Source organism: Enhydra lutris, unplaced genomic scaffold (assembly GCF_002288905.1).
Source record: "Enhydra lutris kenyoni isolate GAN:26980312 unplaced genomic scaffold, ASM228890v2 scaffoldscaffold93, whole genome shotgun sequence".
Taxonomy (NCBI): Eukaryota; Metazoa; Chordata; class Mammalia; order Carnivora; family Mustelidae; genus Enhydra; species Enhydra lutris.
Window position 1 is genome coordinate 4,958,850 of NW_019154177.1, and position 20,591 is coordinate 4,979,440.

The following is a 20,591-nucleotide window of genomic DNA, read 5'->3' on the forward strand; positions in this document are numbered from 1 at the left end:
CAACATGCATGAAAGAATAATCGCTTTCCAAACCACAAAACCTCACCCCAATTTTATTTCCCTCCCATGTAATTTTCCTTGCATTTGGTTTAACCAAAAAGGAGAAGAAAAGAAAAGAAAAGAAAAGAAAAGAAGAAACTGCCTGGTAATGAAAACTTTGTAATAAAGCTGAATCTTTGATGTGGCAACCATTACTCAGTGGAAGGGCTGGACAGTGTACACGCGTGCAAACACACACACACACACACACACACACACACACACACACACACACACCTTCTTTTTCTCTCTAGGCGGAGGGAGCCTGAAGAACAGAACTGCATGTAACGGGCTGCTCTGGAGGTTGTTCTAGGCTCCTTTACAAGGTGATCCTCCTTGGGGAAGGGTAGAGACAACTTGGCCTTCTGTGCGCCTCACCTTTGGGGAAGCTGACACACTCTTTTAAAGAGAAGTTCAAGAACATATTTTGGCCTTGCTTATTTTTATCCTAAAGGAGAATACACCTCAAGCTTTTCCTGGTGCATGTGTGGTACTTAAAATTTATTGACTATATGAATAAATCAATAAATCATTTCAGGGACAGTGTGATGAATTCACATTATTTTTAGCAGCTTTTCATAGTGAAATCTGGAACAACCAGATAGCACACAAATGAATAGTTGTTGAGTTTTAACTTTTTATTTTTTAAAAAGATTTTATTTATTTATTTGAGAGAGAGAGAGAGCATGAGCAGGGGGAGGAGTAGAGGGAGAGGGAGAAGCAGACTCCCTGCTCAGCAGGGAGCCCAAAGCAGGGCTTGATTCCAGGACCCTGGGATCATGACCTGAGCTGAAAGCAGATGCTTAACCAACTGGGCCACCCAGGTGGCCCCTGAATTTTATTTTTAATTTAAAAAAGTATTCTGGAGGTCACTGGGTAGCTCAGTCAGTTAAACACCTGCCTTCTGCTCAGGTCATGATCCCAGGGTCCTGGGAATAAGCCCCTCATCAGGCTTCAGGGAGCCTGCTTCTCCCTTTCCCCCCTGCTTAAGCTCTCTGTCTTACTTTCTCCCTCTCAAATAAATGAGAAGAAAATCTTTAATAAATAAATAAATAAATAAATAAATAAAAGTACTCTGAAGTACTCCATGAGCTCAGTACTTATATCAGATAAATAAAAACGTCATCAGAGATGCACAGTAATAACGTGCATGTGTACATAGGAGTTAATGAGCTATGTCAGGACTTTAATTTTTGATATATGTCCATAGGACTGCCATATTAGTAAACTTTAGTTTAATTCTAATTGGCTCACTGTAAAAACTCTTTCTGGGCTGTACAGTAATAAAAATAATTATAGAGGATTGGTCATATATTCATGATGTAGCCTTTTAGGCAATCAGAAAGTTCTAACCTTAATGACTTGGTTAGGCAATAGTCAAGCCATATTTAAAATGATACGCTGCTCTCCAACACTTAGTAAGGACAGAGTTTCAACTTTATGTAACCTGGTTTCACATAACTCTTTCCTTCTAAGTAGTAATATTTCTCTCTCTTTTCTGCTATAATTCTTCATTCTTGCTTTCTGATAAAACCATTGCTCTATGAATTTCAAATCATGTTACTTGGTTCCTAGATTCAGCCTTCCATATTTAGACTCTCATGTAATCTTCCAAGACTGTGGGAAGTCTGCCCATTCTCCTTTTCATTAGGTAAGAGGAGTTATTTTTATACCTTGAATCAATAAATGCATATGTAAGCTGGCTTTGGGGCTTTTCAGAAAGGTCATAATTTTATCAAGAAGGTTTCATTTGAGTTGGCATTTGTCTGATATTCTCGACTATCAATCATATACCATTAATGAAATGTTATGTTTTTCTACTTAACAAATATTACAGGGAACACTATGTCCCAGGTATCATTCTGGATATCAGGGGAATAAAAAGGAGTAACATGGGGCCTGCCTCCCAGGAGCACATTATGTATATGTAACGGAAATGTTTAGGGCTCTGGTTCCAGGTAAGACGGAGTAAGCACACTTTTTTCCTGCCTGAGTACAGCTACAAGACACGGACAAAATGCACGGACCAGCTATTTGAAGACTGTGTCAAGTAAATAGCAGCAGGCAAATTGGGAAGAACATCAGAATTTGAAGGTACAACCAACTTTTCTCCCTCTGGCATCCCCTGAACTACAGGTAAAGGAGCTAGGAAACCAGAAGTTAACAGTGGTGCAGACAGAGAGCTTGAGGAGAAGCCCTCCAGCTGCGGCTTAAGAAATGAGAAGATTCCTCTTAGAGAGTCAAGAAATCCACTCCTTTGTTCTTTCCTCTGATATATGCATCAGAAATGGCAGGGATAGTTACAGGATGCCCCAAGGTTCAGAACACCTGGGAAGGTAAGCCTTCTTTTCTGTTGGGTCAAGCTGTCTCCACTTCTTCTCTCACTCCTCCACTACCAGAGATAAAGGGAGATATTGCACCATAACCAAAGAGTTGATTCTCTTTAAGAAGGCACGGTAATTCTAAGTGTGTGTGCACCCAACAGACCTACCAAATGCATGAAAGAGAAATAAAGGAGCCCACAGTTAGAGTTGGAGACTTCAAAAGTTCTTTCTGGAGCAGACAGAACCAGGAGACAGAAAATCAGAAAGGATAGAGAACAGCACAATACCACCAACCTACTGGATGGACTGACATTTATAAACACTACTCAGAGCTGTCAGAACACACATTTTTTTATTTTTTTTTAAAGATTCTATTTATTTATTTGACAGAGAGAGAGGGAAAGACCACAAGTTGGCAGAGAGGCAGGCAGAGAGAGAGAGGGGAAAGCAGGCTCCCTGCCGAACAGAGAGCCCGATGTGGGGCTCGATCCCAGGACCCTGAGATCATGACCTGCGCCAAAGGCAGAGGCTTAACCCACTGAGCCATCCAGGCACCCCCAGAATACACATTTTTTGTGTGTATATGTGAAGCATATGCCAACATAGCCCGTAACTTAGGTCATAAAGTAAAACTTAAGAAATGTTGAAGAAATTTAGATCATACCAACTATGTTCTTAGACTCAAATGGTATTAAAACTAGAAAGCAATACAGAAAGGGAACAGGGAAATGTTGAAACACACAAACATTAAATAATACACTTCAGAATAATCCAAGGATGAAAGAAGTCCCAAGGAGAAATTATAGAATGTTGCAAATTGAATTAAAATGAAAATACTGGGTGCCTGGGTAGCTCAGTTGGTTAATCGTCTGACTCTTGATTTCGGCTCAGGTCATGATCTTAGGGTGATGAGATTGAGCTCCGTGTTGGGCTCTGTGCTGGGTGTAGAGCCTACTTGGCATTCCTTCTCTCTTTTCATCTGTCCCTCTTCCCACCCCTGTTTGTGCTCTCTTTCTCTCTCTCTAAAGAGGGAGGAGAAGAAGAAGAAAGAAGAAGGAGGAGGAGAAGGAGAAGAAGAAAGAAAGAAAGTACTAAAATTTGTGAGATGCAAAGAAACCAAAGAAAGAAGAGTTAAGTCAATACAAAAAGATATTTCATGAATACAAACAATTCTAAAATTCATAAGGAAAGGCAAAGCATTGTGAAAGAGGAGAACATAGTTGTAGAATCCTGTCTCTCAGTTTTGACTCTGAGTCTACAGTAGTGAAGACACGACAGTATTGCTGAAAATGTAGGCATAAATCGGTGGTGTGGAATAGAGTCCAGATAGAAACCTGTGCAAACACAGCCTCTGGTTTTTGACAAAAGTGCAAAAGAATATCAATACAGAAAATAGAGTCATTTTCAATAAATGATTTTGAAATTAGAGAGCCTTATACCTTATAAAAATAAAAACAACCTAGAAGTGATTCATAGATCTAAATGTAAAAAGTAATACTAAATGCTTCCAGATAAAAGCATGAGAGGAAATCTTTGTGACCTGGGTAAGTCAGCCAAAATATGACTCATGAAAAAAAATTGATAAATAGGACTCCATTAAAATTAAATAATTTTCCCTTTTGAAAGACAATTTTAGGAGAATTAAAAGACAATAATTTACAGATGGGGAGAAAATATTTGCAAACAACATTTCTGACCAAGGAGTAATATTCAGAATATGTAAGTAACACTCAATATTCAATAATAAGAAAACAAAAAACTCAATTGTACAACGGGCAAAAGATTTGAAAAGATACTACATCAAAGAGACATGAAAATTTATGTTGATACAAAAATATATACACAGTGTTTATAGCCATGCCGTAACACAATTGCCTAAAACTAGAAACATCACAAATGTGCTTCCGTGGGAGAATAGATAAACAAAGTGTTAGGTTTTCAGCTCCTAGTGAGGGAGAGACAGACAGAAAGATAAAGAGGCAAACTATATGCTCAAAGGAATCTTGTGAGTAGAGAAAATGGGCAAATGATCCCTGTGGTAATGGCAAAATACATTTATGGCACTGACTGTGGTTTCTCATTATTTTACGTAGTGTGTGTACATCGACTCATTTGATTTTTACGGCAGCACTCTCTCAGTTCTCCAGACATTTAAAAATATATTTCCATTAGGCCGATGCCTGAAAATCTTCATATACAAGGTCACATAATCATGACTCTGGTTGCACTGTAATATTAGTGGTCATCACAAAGCTCAAACTCTTGTGGATTCGAAGTCATTGAAGAATAATTGAGAAGCACCGTAGCAAGTACTCACTAAAGTTCTTCAAGGTCAGTGATTCTAGGATGTTTTCAAAATTTCCTGGACATAAATTAGATAATAGTTTAAAAATGCAATAACTCCTCCTAAGAAACTTTGATTGGAAATAAATAAGCTAAGTAAATCATATGGAGAATAAACATAAGTTTAAAACTGTAAAACATCAAACCCAAGCCTCCAACTTCTTGAAAAAAATAAGAATCTAATTGATCACAATCTTTAAAAAACACTATTCAGTTTGTGCAAAGAAAATAAAAATGAAAAATGCATGGGCTCTTCACTATTTGAAAAACTTTTGGAAAAATATAAAACAAAGAATTAATGAAGCTTTAGTAATGTTGTTATCTATGAAATTTTGACTTTTCTCTTAAACTGCGGGAAATATCTGAATTATTTAATTGTAGGGTGATATCCTTAGGTTTCACTATCTTATTCCTGATTCCTCTTCTTTGTTTATTTAAGATTTATCATTTACCAAAAACCACAAAAACATTAAAAAACTAGAAACTTATAAACCTCCATTTGGAGAAGGTGATGCACAGGACAGAGAAACCTGGTCCATGATTCAATAAGATAATGTACCGGAAATTATTTTATAAACTGCAACACTGTTGAAGTGCTCTCATTATCAGGAAGCCATGAAATGCAGTGACGAGCACAGCTGAACGTTCATTCAAAAGTCCTCCTCAGGGATGCCTGGATGGCTCAGTCTGTTTTGCGTCTGACTCTTGGATTCAGATCAGGTCATGACCTCAGGGTCCTGGGACTACACTCAGCACAGAGTCTGCTTGAGATTCTCTCTCTTCCTCTGCCCCTCCCACTGCTCGCTTTCTCTGTCTCAGATAAATAAATAAAATCTTTTTAAAAAGTGTCATCTTTACCCCCAGCCCCACTCTCTGTCTCATCGTACCCCCTGGTCATCAGCAGACTCCACCTCCAGCTCCTGGTGGGTCCGTCATCGTCATTATTACTCTTCCACGTTCCCCTCTCTGTTTCTACCCTTGCTCCATGGAGTCTGTTCGACACCTGCTTCCAGACTGATCTTACTTCCTAGGAAGTGAGATTCGGCCACTGCTGGGCTTCATTGAGCCTGAAGCAGAGGGCAAAGTCCTAATAGCAGTTCCATGGGTATCTTGCCCAGTCCTTTCAGTTCCCTGCCCTTGTCTCCTCTCTCTCTCTCTCTCTTACTGCCCACTTCTGTCTGGCAAAGCCAACTCCCTTGCTGTTGCTCCAGCCTGCAAAGTGAATCCTGCAGGAGCAGTCTACATGTGGATTTTAGCTCCAGTTGTTCTCTCTGTCTGGGAAGCTCTCATGCAACGTAGCTTACAGCTCTCCCCTTTCAGATCTTCGTTCAAATCCATTATCATTGCATTTCCAGATCACCTTATTTAAATAGCAAGTCTCCTGTGCCCATGAGACACTGTGTTTCCTTCTCCCTGCTTTATCTCTGCAACACCTGTCAACATCTGATGTACCCTATCATTTACTTGTGGATTTATTTAGTATCTTCCGTTTGGAATGAAAGGTGTATGAGAGTTAGGGATTTTCATCGGTTTTAGTCAAAGCTATATCCCTAGTTGTCTAAAATGATAACTGAAAAATCCTCAAAAATAAATATGAAATGAATTGCATTTTTATTGAATATTAATTTTATCAATATTTCCAGAACGAAGACGTCAAAGATATAAGATATGGACAAAGGGTTTTTTTTTTCATGGACTTTTAAGAATTGGGATTCAGAAACTGAGGATTCAAGTCCAGGTTCCATTTCCTCCTGGAAGAGCCTCAATAGGTCACAGAAGCTCTCAGGTCCTCAACTTCCTCATCTGTAAAATGGGCCTCTGTTCATGCCACACATAGGTGGCTGTGAAAATTAAAGGAGACAACAAAAACCAAGGCAGAGAGTGAGTTATTGTATACAAATGCATACTTTCTTTTTTTTTTTTTTTTGTTTTTTAAGATTTTATTTATTTAGGGGCGCCTGAGTGGCTCAGTGGGTTAAAGCCTCTGCCTTCAGCTCAGGTCATGATCCCAGGGTCCTGGGATCGAGCCCCACATCAGGCTTTCTGCTCAGCGGGGAGCCTGCTTCCTCCTCTCTCTGCCTGCCTCTCTGCCTACTTGTGATCTCTGTCTGTCAAATAAATAAAATAAAAAATCTTAAAAAAAAAAAGATTTTATTTATTTATTTGACAGAGAGAGATCACAAGTAGACAGAGAGGCAGGCAGAGAGAGAGAGGGAAGCAGGCTCCCCGCTGAGCAGAGAGCCCGATAAATGCATACTTTCATACAAACTTAACTATGATTTTATATTCTTTGTGGAAAGACTCAATGACTTTTTAAACAGAGGAGGGAAAAAAGGAGACAATATATGACTTTAGAGTGGAAGTAATAAAGCATGTCACCAGGTCATGAATGAGAAGGCCCTAAGCCTGAGGAAACTAACATTTTTAAGTAAATGACAGTTATGACCATTGTGGGGATGGAAGAGGAATTTGTGGAAACAAATTGTAATGAAGGAAAAGTGTTCAGTGCCTTTTTAGGTAGAAGTTCTCTTTCTGGAGCTTCCATGTATAGTTGTTCAGGATGTTAACTGAACACAAAGATCTAGACAAGTGTTTGGGAATGGAGCTAATATCCAGCTTGTATTTTGCTTGGGAAGCCACATTGTCTAGGGTTACATTTGCCTGAGGAAGAGGTGCCCTATCCAATGAGCATGGAGGCATTGTGGGCTACCTACAACATATCACCTTCAAGCCCAGGTAACTCCTGATAAGGTCATCCTTAGCCATCTCTCCTCATATGAACGTGAACAGTTCTTAAGACCTGCATCACTCATGAGAAACAGTCATATGTTGCGTTTTATTGTTAGTATTAATTTATTGCTGTCATTATCTGTCGATAAAATTTTTATTATGCAATAGACATTTATTGTGCGGCTGGGATGTGTTTATAACTTATTGCTCAAAGAACCTAAAATACGTCTTGGGCGTAGGAGTAGTTAGTGTTTCTTGGATCTGTCTAGACCTCACGAAATGCCCTGTTTAGCTGCTGAGATTTTCTTTGAAGGCATTTGCTGATTGATTGATTGATTGATTGATTGATTTACTGTTTGGGGTCAGAACAGTCTGAAGAAAGCCAAATGGGAATGATTGCAGACTGGAGAAAAATAAGAATGCAAAATAATTACTAAAATTGGAAGTGTAAATGTGTAGCAGGTGAAAACCTAAAGTCACATCATGAAAGCTTAGGATGTGTTCCTCCCACCTCCTCATCTGTGATCATCATATTTTTAGTTTCAGTATTTTTATCTTCTGACTTTTTCCAGGATGTTAACATTTAATTTTAAAATTGGGTTTGCATTAGAAATATACTTAGAACGACTTTGACATATTATTGAATATGACTTTATTTTTTTTTTCAAAGAAGTAAAGAGAAAAAAATGGGATAGTATCCTAGTTTAGTTTAGAGACCGTTTTTGAGGAATGGATCTACTTTCTATACAGAGATGTTCCTGTTAAGACTTCCTCAACAATATAAAACATTTGGGACTAAGGTATTGTATTCAAAGGCCAACTTTCTTGACTTCTGCCTGGTAGCTGAGATTTTAAGATGCCACCCAATGTAAGATAATTTCTGATTTCAGGGATTTTTAAATGAGGAAATTAGATCTCTTAGACTTGATCAAGTATGGTGGTCAGCGAGAAGCAGCGGGGATTGGGTGCTAGGAGTGGTGGATGGAGGGAGGTTCTGTTCTGCAGGTGTTGAATTGAGGGTACCTGGGGAGACCAATGTGGAAGACCTCCCCCTCGAGGTCTCAAACTAGGTTCAGCTCTGAGTGAGAATGACACTAGGTCGGGAACCTCAAGGGCATGACTTTTAGCTCAAAGATACTCCAGCTGACCGAAGGGAGACCTGGTGGTAAGCAGAGGGAGGTGAACGGTGTTTCTGGGAGTGGAGAAATGTCAGGGGCCGATGTGAGTTAGGTACCATGAGATCCAGCTTCACATTTGTGTGGCTAAGACTCCTGGCCAGTAAAGTCAAGTCAGTCATTCTCCTGTACAAAACCTCCCCAGGAACTTAACCATGTCTCCTTGAAGGACAAAACAGAATGCACAGTTATAACCAACATCCCTATGCCAGTAGGTGGAAAGAAGGACAAAGACGGAAACTATATTGTACGTTAATAAAAATAAGGGAGAACGGGCCCATCTAATACTGCAACCCTGCTCTCTAGACAGATAAATCAAAGATCAAGACACATCAAAACAAAACACCTTGATGGCTATACAGCTGAGTATTTGTTTTAATTCTTTTGCTCTTCACCTCGCTCTCAGTCTTTCTACAATGTAATTTGCTCCTGCCTTCATGGCCCTGGCAAGAGCAGTGGCCGTGTATTGTTTGCAATCGCCCTGGGGAAACACAGTAAAATAGGTTTTGTGAGAGTACAGCAAGGAGAACGGTATTTACAAAGGATACTTACTGCTCAGATTATGATTACCGGCCTTAAACTGATGTAAAAAAAGAATATGCTTTACAAAGGAGTGATATTGCTGAAAATTTACAGAGCCATTATGATTATGAGTGAAGCGTTAGCACAACTGGGTTTACTCCTACCTCAACCTGGAATCAAATTATATGGGCTCTCCTTGAACAGGGAGAAGTGCAGAGTTGTTGATGGGAAGATAGGCAGATTTCCTCTCGCATAGGCCAAATGAGAAGACGATGACTTACCTGTGGGGATAGTGACCAATGAGGGGTAGGAGATCTGGAGAATGACATCCGAGGCTAGGGAAGGGGGGGAAAAGAAACTTCTTTCCCTTCAAGGATGGAGGCTGTCTGGCCTGTCTGTCTCCCAATGGTCTTCAGGTGAAATCTGGGCTTCAGAGTTAGAGGTAGTTGGTACCATAAGGTCCCTTGTAATCTAGCCGCTCAGTCTCATGACCTACCATTTCCCCCATGTGCTCTACAGTCTAGCAGTTCATCCCTCAAACAAAATTCTCTGTGGTTTCCCCCCAGTGCTGTGCCCTGTCTTGACTTCAGGCTTTCATGCAGACTGAACTTTTTTCTCCAAACCCTTGACTCCACTCCCTTCCCGAAAGCAGAACAACAACTATTCATCTTTTAGGACTTGTTTTATGTGTTCTTCTAAGAGGACTTCTGGATCCCTAAAAGTGAAGTTGGATTCATTACTTTGTTCTTTAACATCATGCTCTGTCTATAGCTGTTATAGCCTTTAACAGACTACTTATATATAATACATCTATTAACCTTGTGTGTTTCTCCAGTAAGACTATAAACTATAAGGGAAAGCAGCATACTTTGGCAGAAGCTTAAACTTACCCACTAGAGCCTAGTCTTTCCTTGTTTCATAGTAATCTATGGCTAACTACCCCCACAAACCCTGTCTTACCTTCTTCCATAGTGACAGAATTCTAGCTGGAATGTGGTTCTCCAGGCTGGGACACTCTTTGCAGCTCCAAACCAGGACCACCGTATGGCTAAGTTTTGTACATTGATTTGGATTAAATACAATGTTTCATGTTACAGGCCTGCTCTTCGATATCTTGCACGCCCCTCCCCCTCCCCACAAACTGGAATATGGACACACCTGAGACTCAGCTTTGCCACACTCTTTTACACAGGCGGGGGAACAAGATAGAAAGGACCCAGGTCTCTGACTGACTGGGTGGAATGGGCCTACCACCCTTAGACTTCTTCCTTTCACTGCTGTGAGAGATAAACTCCTACCTTCTTTATGCTGTTGATTTAATCTGGAGTCTCTTTGTTGATGCAGCTGGTGCTTATCTTGACTAAGAAAGGAAGGAGTAGTTGGAATGGAGTAATAGCACAAGACTCAAATATATGTCATTAGCTGAGCTGTCAGGCTACGGGAGACAGAGGCACATAGCAGCCCGTAGAGCTGGTCATTTTTCCTATGCTGTAACGAAAGATTTCATAGAACTCCCCCTGCAACAGCCTGGAAGGTAGAACATATACATGAACACCCTTGGCTTTAAAGGAAGCACTTATGTCATATGGTAAGTGTGAATTTGTTTCTGGATGGTTATATCGAAAAAATGTAAGAATGATGAACTCAGGCGATGACTGGCTCGTTTTCAAGAAGAAATATAATGTAATAGAGAACATGTAAAATTAGGCATCCCACGAGATTGGGAAACCAATGGTGTCTTTTACCAAACAACTGGACATAACTATTGTTATTCAGAATCTTTCTCCAAGGCTAACTCTACAGACCACGACGAAGTCAGTTACCATGCCCAGATCAGGAATTCTTCACAATTCCTGACCAGTCTACTGTGTTTGTTCCATACTTCATTTTTATGAATGGTAGTTTTTATGAATCAATTTTTGTATACTGGGAGCCACATCCAAAGCTGACGGAGGATAGAAAATCACCCACAGAAAATGAAATTTCAGTAGGATAAAGTAATTAGATGGAATTTTGTTTTTCCCTTGAGTGGGATTGAAGCTGTTTTACACATGAGGAGAAGTTTGTGTAGAAATTTGGTGACGTGATATGCAGCCTGTAATGGAGAATGATATCTCTTGTTAAAAAATATACTTTCTCTCCTTCTTATGCGGTGACAGAACTGAATCATAGCTGGGGTGTAGCTTTCTAGCTTGGGACTGTACATCCCAGCCCTCACCCAAGCTCTCTGCAGCCCTGTGATTGATCTCACCAGTGGAACATGGTGGGCAATGATGGTGCCTCTTCTAGGTATCTCTTCTGTGCGCACTATTCATCTGTCAGTGCAGATATCTGCTGAGCCATTCATCGCTCTATCTTGCCTTCATCCAACTGTCTATGCAGTTGTGATTCTTGATGCTCCTTCTATCAAGAAGGGTGCTCCTGACCCATCCAGGCTGTGTCAGTCCCATCACACTGGGTAAGGACCATTCCCCACAGACCCAGCTGGGAGCATTTCCTCTCTCTGGGTGCTTGCCATTTCCCAGGGCTCTATTCAGGAAGCAAGAGTTATCTCTTGCTCTCTCATATCTCCAGATGGATCTGAGACTGTGTTGCCTTCCCAAGGTTCCACCTAGGAAGCAGGAAAACACCAGTCCCTTTCCTTGGCTGTCCACCAACTCATACTCTCTTACCTTTCAGTTTGAGTGTCCTCCCTCTTCCTAGCCTCAGAAATTCTTTTTCTAGCTCTTGGAAGGGTATGGTGAAAGGAAAAAAAAAATGTGACTCTTTTGTCCCATAAAAGCGTATGTTTAGACCATGAGTCTTTTTAATTACCCTATGAGTGGAAGCTTTTGAAATTTACCCAGAGAAAACTTTTTTTTTCCTTTTCCTCTCTTCCATTGTCACATATACCTTTCTTGACACAATAAGCACAGAAAAACTTTACTATCAAAGTTGAGGTAAGGGCTGGATGGGAAAGGAAATGCCAAGAAAAATGCCATTGGTTAATAGTTCATGTTTAAACAGAGCAAATTGTATGATGCATGCTTATTTGAGAATCTGAAGTTGGTTCTCATGGGAGATGGAGTCCACGAGAGACTGTGGACTCTGAGAAACAAACTGAGGGTTTTGTAGGGGAGGGAGGTGCGAGGTTAGGGGAACCTGGTGGTGGGTATTATGGTGGGCACGGATTGCATGGAACACTGGGTGTGGTGCATAAACAATGAATGCTGGAACACTGAAAAATATTTTATTTTTAAAAAACCCCATAAGAATATAACAAGAAATGATCCTGTTTTAATTATAAATGGCTTAATTTCAAACAGCAAAAAAAGATCATGAAAATTTCATGGAGGATCATAATCTTATCAACTGCAGCCTCGTTGGCATTCATGCCATCAGAAATCCTATTAGTCTGAAGACTTGGCTGGTCTCCCAAGAAGATCTCAGAAATAATTGTCAAAGCCCAGGACGCAAGACAAACACTCCAATTTAAACATTAGGGAAGAAGGTGAAGGGAAGGGGATGCTGATAGGCAGAAGAGATTCGAGGTGCTCAGGCCAGGTCCTGGATGCTAGTGGTCACCCTGAAGAGTGTCCCCCAACCCACGCTCAGGCAGGTTGGTGCAATGTGTTTCCTCTCCCTGGAAGATGAAGAGAAATCTCAGGGAGGCCTTGTCCAGGAACGTGAGCATCCCTCAGTATCTTATAAGGAAAGGAAATAGTTGCTTTGAGAGGTTAAAGGAAAGACACTGTGTATCGTAGACGTTGTTCTACCTCCTAGAGCAAGTGATCAAGACCCTTGACACAGAAAGACAGGATCAGCCAGGGGTGGTGAATTGCTTACTATGATTTTTGAAAACGTTGTGATGACCTAAATGTGGCCTTTTAACCCGAGAGCTGCCCAGAAAGGCACAAGTAAAATAGCCACTCTTTGAAAGCTGCCCCTAGACACCCCCAGTGCCTACCTGCATGCTAATCTCTAAGTCCTTGTCTGTCACGTTATCCTACCAGACTTTTCCACATGTTGTGAATCTGACCAGCCTCCTGAAACTCTCCCCACCCTGATCACTGAGACACCCTGCCTCCTGATTCTTCCTGCACCTCCCGATTGTATTTTTTTCACTATTTTTTTTCCTGTCTTCTTCGACCAGCTTTTAAAATCTAAGTTTTCCCCAATATTCTGTAGTCTGTTTTCCTATCCTCCAGCTTTTACTGTTTTCCTGGGAAATGTCATCTCCTTAACTATGACGGATATATGGAGGACCCTCGGCCAAATCTCTGAATCCTTTCAGTTTTCTCTAAGTAGAACACTTGCATCCTCCTTTGTGCTGCTGTTAACACTTGCACAGAGCTTCAGGAACCTGGGGGGTGGGGTGGGGGGCAGGGAGGACTTTGTTCACTCCCTTTGCTATAACCTAGCACAGGGTGTGTGTAATACCGGCTTTCCTATGCATATATATATAATGTGTGCATGCACGAGTGGATGAGTGTTTACCTACATACACATGCATTATAAATCAACTTTTAGTTCCAGTCCTACACTGAACACATTTGTGGGATAGGGCAGGAAGCAGCTAAATACAAAAGCAGTTTTCTAGAAAGAGGACTCGAACTAAGAGCAATGCCTTTTAACAGATTAATTTTGAATATTTGGTGGCTTTATAGAGTAGGGGAGAAGTCATCGGTCTGGTGGAATGTTTTGGTTCTGGGAACAGCTACATTTTTCATCTCCTGTGCTGACATAGCACCAAAAAAGTTACAACTAAAACCGAACTCAAAATTGAAGAAGACTGGTGGATTGAGACACAAGATACTAAATCTCAAAATGAAGGCTGCCCTTTGCTCACTTGCATTGCGGTGGTAATTTGTTTACCAGCAATGAATACACCAGTAGCCCATTTATGTTAATAGTAACATTTTGAAATATCATAGGATGATTACCGTGTCATTTGCAAGTGTCATCTGTTGACTTTTCCCCAAGAACCATAGATATTTTCATCCTACAGGGAAATCAAGAGATTATCTTGTCCAGTTCTGTGCTTTTAGGCGGGTAAGGCATTAATATTCTTATCTTGGAAAGAAATTGCTACCAAAGCCCTGAGAAAGGGAGGACTTGACCCAAGTTCACAGTTAGTTAGCGGTGGATTCCTAGGCTCGACATCGTGCAACTCCAGTGCACTTGTCACTATTATGAACTGCGGATTTATTTGCAGCATTTAATACACTGGCTCGTATGGTAAAGCGTATTTAACATGCCCGTGGAAATTCCAAGAGGGAGGGTACATGATGACCTCATGGGACCAAAGGAAAGAGAAAGAGCTGTAATTTTTAGGCTCATCCTTTATGCTCCAAAGACTTTGAACACAAAGCAAGCAAATGAACCTCTAGTTTTAAAGAAAAGCATAACGATGATCTTAAACAGTCACATTTGAAGAGTAAAATGCTAGAGTAATGTCAATAAGGCTTAAAGGAACTTTGCTTTCTCTCTTTATCCTTTGTCCACCAGAATGTAGTGAATGACCCGTAGAATCCCATTGTTATTCAATTTGAGTTATGTTCCATAGGGGAAGAGAGATGTGAGGAGAAGTGGGACTATTTTGGTACTTGCCATCCACTACTGATAGCTTTGAGCCAGAGCTTGGCAGAAAGCACCTGTATATTATGGCATTTGTGCACTAAAAAATAGTGTGTGCTCTTGTCTACTCTCTTCCTGAAACTGTCAACTCAAAGCCACCATTGACCTTTCTCCAGCCGCCGATGGGTAAATCAGTCTGGTGTAATACAGTTGTCTCATCCTCTTCAGGGATTGTCTCACATTCCAAACTTCTTTTACCCTTTCCCATGTCCTATCACCATGGCAATTCCCAGTTCTTCACAACGTCCTGCATAGGACACTCCGCGGTGACTGTCCCCAGCAAATGCCCATCTGCACCCCGAGGGAGTTGTGGTTCTACACATGGACCAGTCAGTCCTCGCACATCATGACAGTCCATCCTCCTGGCTACAGGGATCGGTCCAGGGAAGGGCAGGTCCTAGAAGGCGGTCCAACAAGAGTGAATCCCGTGACTTTGTTTTGAGCTAGAACGCGGGACAAGGTGCTGTCTCCTGCTGTGAGTGGTGTGATGTGTGGAATTGCCCTGGCCATTCTGATGGAAAAGCCATCTGAGGATGCAGCCAGTGTGACAAACGGGGAAGATGTGAGAATCCCACCTGAAGCTTGCTCACCCTCTTCATCTTAGAAAAGCCAACTGCGGAGATGGATACAGAGGCAAAAAAGCCAGTTTGAGTTAGATATCCTTTGACTTAAACTGAAATCATTTTTAAAACTCTCTGGGGAAGGAGAGTGCAGAACTTGCTGGACTAGGGGTGTGCCCCAGCCAGAGCAACAAAAAGCCTAGCCCCGTAGGGAGGGGACTGGCGATTTTGTTTAGTGCCATCTCCTTGAAGGTATGTGCCCTAGGTTGTGGACTTTGATCATATATGCTGTAGAGATATAACTCTTCCAAAGTATTTGTATTCTGAGGGACAGACTTCTAAGCCAAGGGGGTGATTTTCTCATGCTTCAGTTTGTGTAAGTTTATTTTGGGGGCTAGCAGAGTTGATTTGCTTCTCCGATGCTTACGAACTACCCCATCTGTATGTGACACACATTGAGTGAATGAAAAACGATACCCCCTTACTATTAACTTAGATAACTAAAGAGATGCCATTCTTTAACAATTCTTTGTCATGCTCTTCTATACCATATTTCTTTTTTCCAAGTGCTCCCACTGTGTTAAAAGTTGTACTTATCGGGACGCCTGGGTGGCTCAGTCGGTGAAGCCTCTGCCTTTGGCTCAGGTCATGATCTCAGAGTCCTGGGATCGGGACCCACATCAGGCTCCCTGCTTAGCGGGGAGTCTGCTTCTCCTTCTTTCTCTTCCTCTGTGCTCTCCCTTTCAAATAAATAAATCTCTAAAAAATTTTTTTATAACTAAGGAACATCTAACATGGGTTCAGTAACATCTTGGTGCTCCCAAACCTCAAGTTTTTGTCGGGGTTGTTATTCTGTTCTGTCTTTTTAAATTTTCTTCTGGTGGGGGGCTAGACATAACTAAATTACTGCCTAGGACGAGGCCACACAGAGTTTCGGTCTCGGCTCCATGGCCAAGACAGATGGAAGGAGGCAGCATCTGCTACACATTCTGGGTAAACATTTTGTAGCCTCTTAAGCAAATATAAATTCAAGGTGCCCTGTCCTTCTGCCCAGACCTCTCTGGCTGGCATCCAGGAGGCCTGGCGAACCATCTGTCCATTCATGTTTATGGTGCATTGTCGAAGACATTCTTGATTTTGTCTCATTTTGCTTTGTTTACAAGTGGGGTCCATACTGTGCACTGAGAAGAGCCCTGAGCTGGAGGTAAAGGGTGCTTGGTTCTAATCTTTATTTGGTGTCTGACCTGTAATATAACCTCAGGTAGGAGATTTCATCTTTCATGGCTCCTTTTCTCACCTGTGAATCATGGGGTTGAACTGGATGTTCACAGAGTCTTTCAAAACCTGAAGAAATAAGTTTGCATTTATAAGGATGCCATTTGGACTGAATAAATTGTGGTAGTGACTTCAACAAAGTATCAATCTCCTAGACACTCTCTCTGGACATAACTGGGCATCCATTCACCACACCCTACATCCATCCACCCACCCACCCACCCACCCATCTGTCCATCCACTCATCCATCCATCCATCCATCCATCCATCCATCCATCCAACAGGTTCTGGGCTCTCACAGTGATGGGGGCTCCTGTAGGTGCTGTGTCAGAGGGGAGGAGTATCAGGGAGTAGAGAGAACCATGCATGAATGGTTATCTCTCTGTGCTCAGGAATTTAGGAGGGAGACAGACATTAACAAATGATCATTTTTGGTTGCTTACTTTTCCCTGCCTCGGTTAAAAAACTCTCCCAGATAAACTCATCTCATGATTGCAAGAGCCCAATCAAGAAACCTAGATGACAGGGACGCCTAGGTGGCTCAGTTGGTTAAGCAGCTGCCTTCGCCTGAGGTCATGATCCCAGCGTCCTGGGATCGAGTCCCACATAGGGCTCCTTGCTCAGCAGGGAGCCTGCTTGTCTCTCTGCCTCTGCCTGCCACTCTGTCTGCCTGTGCTCGCTCTCCCTCTCTCTCTCTGACTAATAAATAAATAAAACCTTAAAAAAAAAAAACCTAGATGACTGAATGGGCACTCTATAAATGGAAGTATTGGAGATCTGTGAGCTCGGGAGTATGGAACTATGACTGTTTTGTTCACCACTGCCTCCTCTACAGTTAGCAGTCTTATGTAGCTGACACTCGATAAATCTTTGCCCAGTGACTGTTGGAGGAATTAACTCACATTAATTCTAACTGAGGTGGTGTGATGTCTCCTTTATCAATTGTTAAATAAAAGACATGATATGTCAATGTGTAGGAAAGTAATGAGGCTGATTCACGAACAACCAAACATGGCAACTTCAGTTTCATGAAATTAGGGAGAGAACAATGATGCAAACCTTCTTTGAAATCATTTTAATTCTGAAAATTAATTCTCAGAGAAGGTAGAAGAAAGAATATTGTATGGTCACCGAGCGCTCACAATCCCACCTAGTGCTGAATTTGCTAATCCTTGATTACGTTTGCATTTATTAAAAAGCCCCTGGTACCCTATAGAAGCCTGGAAGAGTTGGAGGTGCTGTCTCAGTGAATGGCAATCAGAGCCAAGGTGTCCAGTTCTGAGCAAAGGTTTAAGCAGCCTGAGAAACAAAGATGTAGCATCTCACTCTCTAGTAGGTCTTGGAAATTGCAAGTGGCCACAGACCAAAGGGGGGGGGGGTATGTGCCTCTGTGACTGTCCCAGCAGTGAGCCTTCTACTATCACCCAGAGAGTGACAACAATCGTAGCCGTTACTATGGGTCTTTTTAACAAGGGACACCAACGTACATTAAAGGTCCTTACATTTTATTTATATACAATAAGATATTTGAGATGCAAACCTTCATTTTTATGTAATTTTTACCTATGGGCCCTATTCCTTTGGCAAAGGAAATCACAGGCCTGCACCTTCTCAAGTGAAAATAATTTTAGCTTTCATAGGAGTGAGAGAGTCGTTGGAAGCAGTAGGAACATCTTAATGATTAAAGACAGATCTTTTTCAGTGTGGGGCTGATGGATAGGGACTTGGTCAGATCTGGGTGGGATAGAATATAGTGAAGTGATCAGAAGCTTTCAGGACATTCTGTGGCTTGAAGGAAAAGGCTTTCAAATCTTTGAAAATTGCTCTGCACTAAGGCATTTCTGGACCCACTTCCTTTTCAGATTCAGCCATTACAAAAATGGGAAGCATTGCAATCATGGCAAATGGGCTTGATGTACAGAAGGCAAGGGAGGAATTGGGGGGGGGTGTGTTGGTGCACTCTGTGCCGGCATGTGCTCCCCCAGTCACTCAACTAATCTCCCAGCAATGATTCTAAGACTCTCAGCTTACATGGTGTGAGCCAGGAGTTGCGTGAGATCTCTTCAAAGGATAAAACATAAATAAATGAATCTGAAGGAAATGGTATTTGGAAGTACTAACCTATCCCCTGTCCCCCTCGTGCTATAGACAACTCACTCATGAGCCTCTGGATGAAATTCGCCAAGGAAAGAGGGCCCCGGGCCATTAAAAGTCACTTCTTCGTCACACCTGCTCTCATTTAAATTGAAAGTTGCTAAAGGTGTTAAACATGAACCTCTCCTTGCCTCTAAAGAATGGAGCAGTCAGACAAACCAGGGACTAGTAGTCTGCCTTGCTGTGTTTCTGTAGCAGACATGCTAGATCTGTCATTGAGCTCTGTCATCGGCAGGGGCTGAACTCAGATCCCTGGGGGGAGGGGACAGAGCCCGCATGGCTGGCTGTCGTCCAGATTCCAAAACTGTTGAATTTACTCCAGTGTGCTACAGGAATGACATCGTGTGCATGTACACGGGACACTAACATTTTTAGGAAGTGCTGACCTACCAGCTACCTATTCTCTCCTTCTTTCCTAAGAGAATTCTAATTTTGTTTGGGGTAGTACTATGCTCAAGGAAAATATTTCATATTCTGGTTCTCTTGTGGATAGTGATGTTCAGGTGACATAGTCACTGCCGATAAAATGTCAGCAGAAGCATGCTTAGGATCTTCCGGATCCTAAGATCTTCCGGAAAACCTAGAGTTTCCTGGAGTATTGGGTCTCAAAGTCCCGGGGCCAGCAGCAATATCCGTCCGTGTATCCTGGGCACTTGTTTGAAATGCAGATTCTTTACCTAGACTATGGGGGTAAAGCCCAGCAATCTTTGAATTGACAAGTGTCTATATGATTCTGCTGCATGATCAAGTTTGAGAACTAATGTCTTAGGCCTCGGGTAATTGTTCTTAGATGTGATGGAAGTTGGAGGCACCTGGGGTGAAGGATGCCTCTTGGGGACTGCCCCAATTTATGCCGGATATCACCTTCTTCTTCACCAGGGGATTCTATCGCACATAAAGGTTGAAAGAACCTGGTGTTGGAATGGTGCTTGCCCCATGGCTCAGCTTCTCGGTGATGGCGATGACAACACCGTCTCTGCATTTCTGCTTCTCTTCCCTCATTTGTCGAAAGCCTCCCTTCGAAAGTAATGAGGAGGGCAATGCCAAAAAGCTGAAGTGCTTCCTCCTACCCATCTCCCCACCCCCGGCTGTCCTAGAAAATGAGAAGTGGGTTAGATCCCAAAGGTAGTGAAGAACTTTTAAGTGTGAAAGCAATGATAATAGAGCTCAGGAGCAATAAAGGAAACATTGCTTTATGTTCATGCCTGCATCCTGAATAGGGGAGACTATGTTTGTTTGTTTGTTTTACAGATGTTAAGCCCTGCATTCTCAGGAGGTTTCCTGGCCTCCAGCTCAGGACAGTCGTGCATTTGTCCCAGCTCGAATTGTACTAAATAAGCAAACTCAGTAGTTTAGACTTGGGGCACTGTGGTTGTGTGGCTGTCCAAGTTTACTTGTTTATTGGCCTCGAGACTTTCCCTAAATTGTTGGAGAAGCCAGCCAACATGGGCACAAATGGTTGAAGCAGGAATCTGAGCAGTGTTTAAAAACTAGGTTGTGGTGAATGAGCAAGACTGGGTGGGGTTGATTCATTTAGTAAAATACACATTAGCAGTTGATGGTGGTTTGGTTTCCTAGCAGGAATGGGAATGCACTAGTGGAAATTGTGTTTGGAGAGAGAATTCACATAGTGCCTGGCTTAACCTCTGGAGGTAAGGTAGCTGAAGGGCACAATGATGATGAAACTGACCTTCTGGACATGACTCCCCACACCCAGTCAGTTATAGGGAATTATTGCAAGTTCATGTTTATTTAGGGCAGCTTGCAAAGGAAAAACAAAAGTCTTCGTTATCCTTAGTAGTGACATCAGAGAGTTTTTAAAAATATTACATGTGTTGGGGCGCCTGGGTGG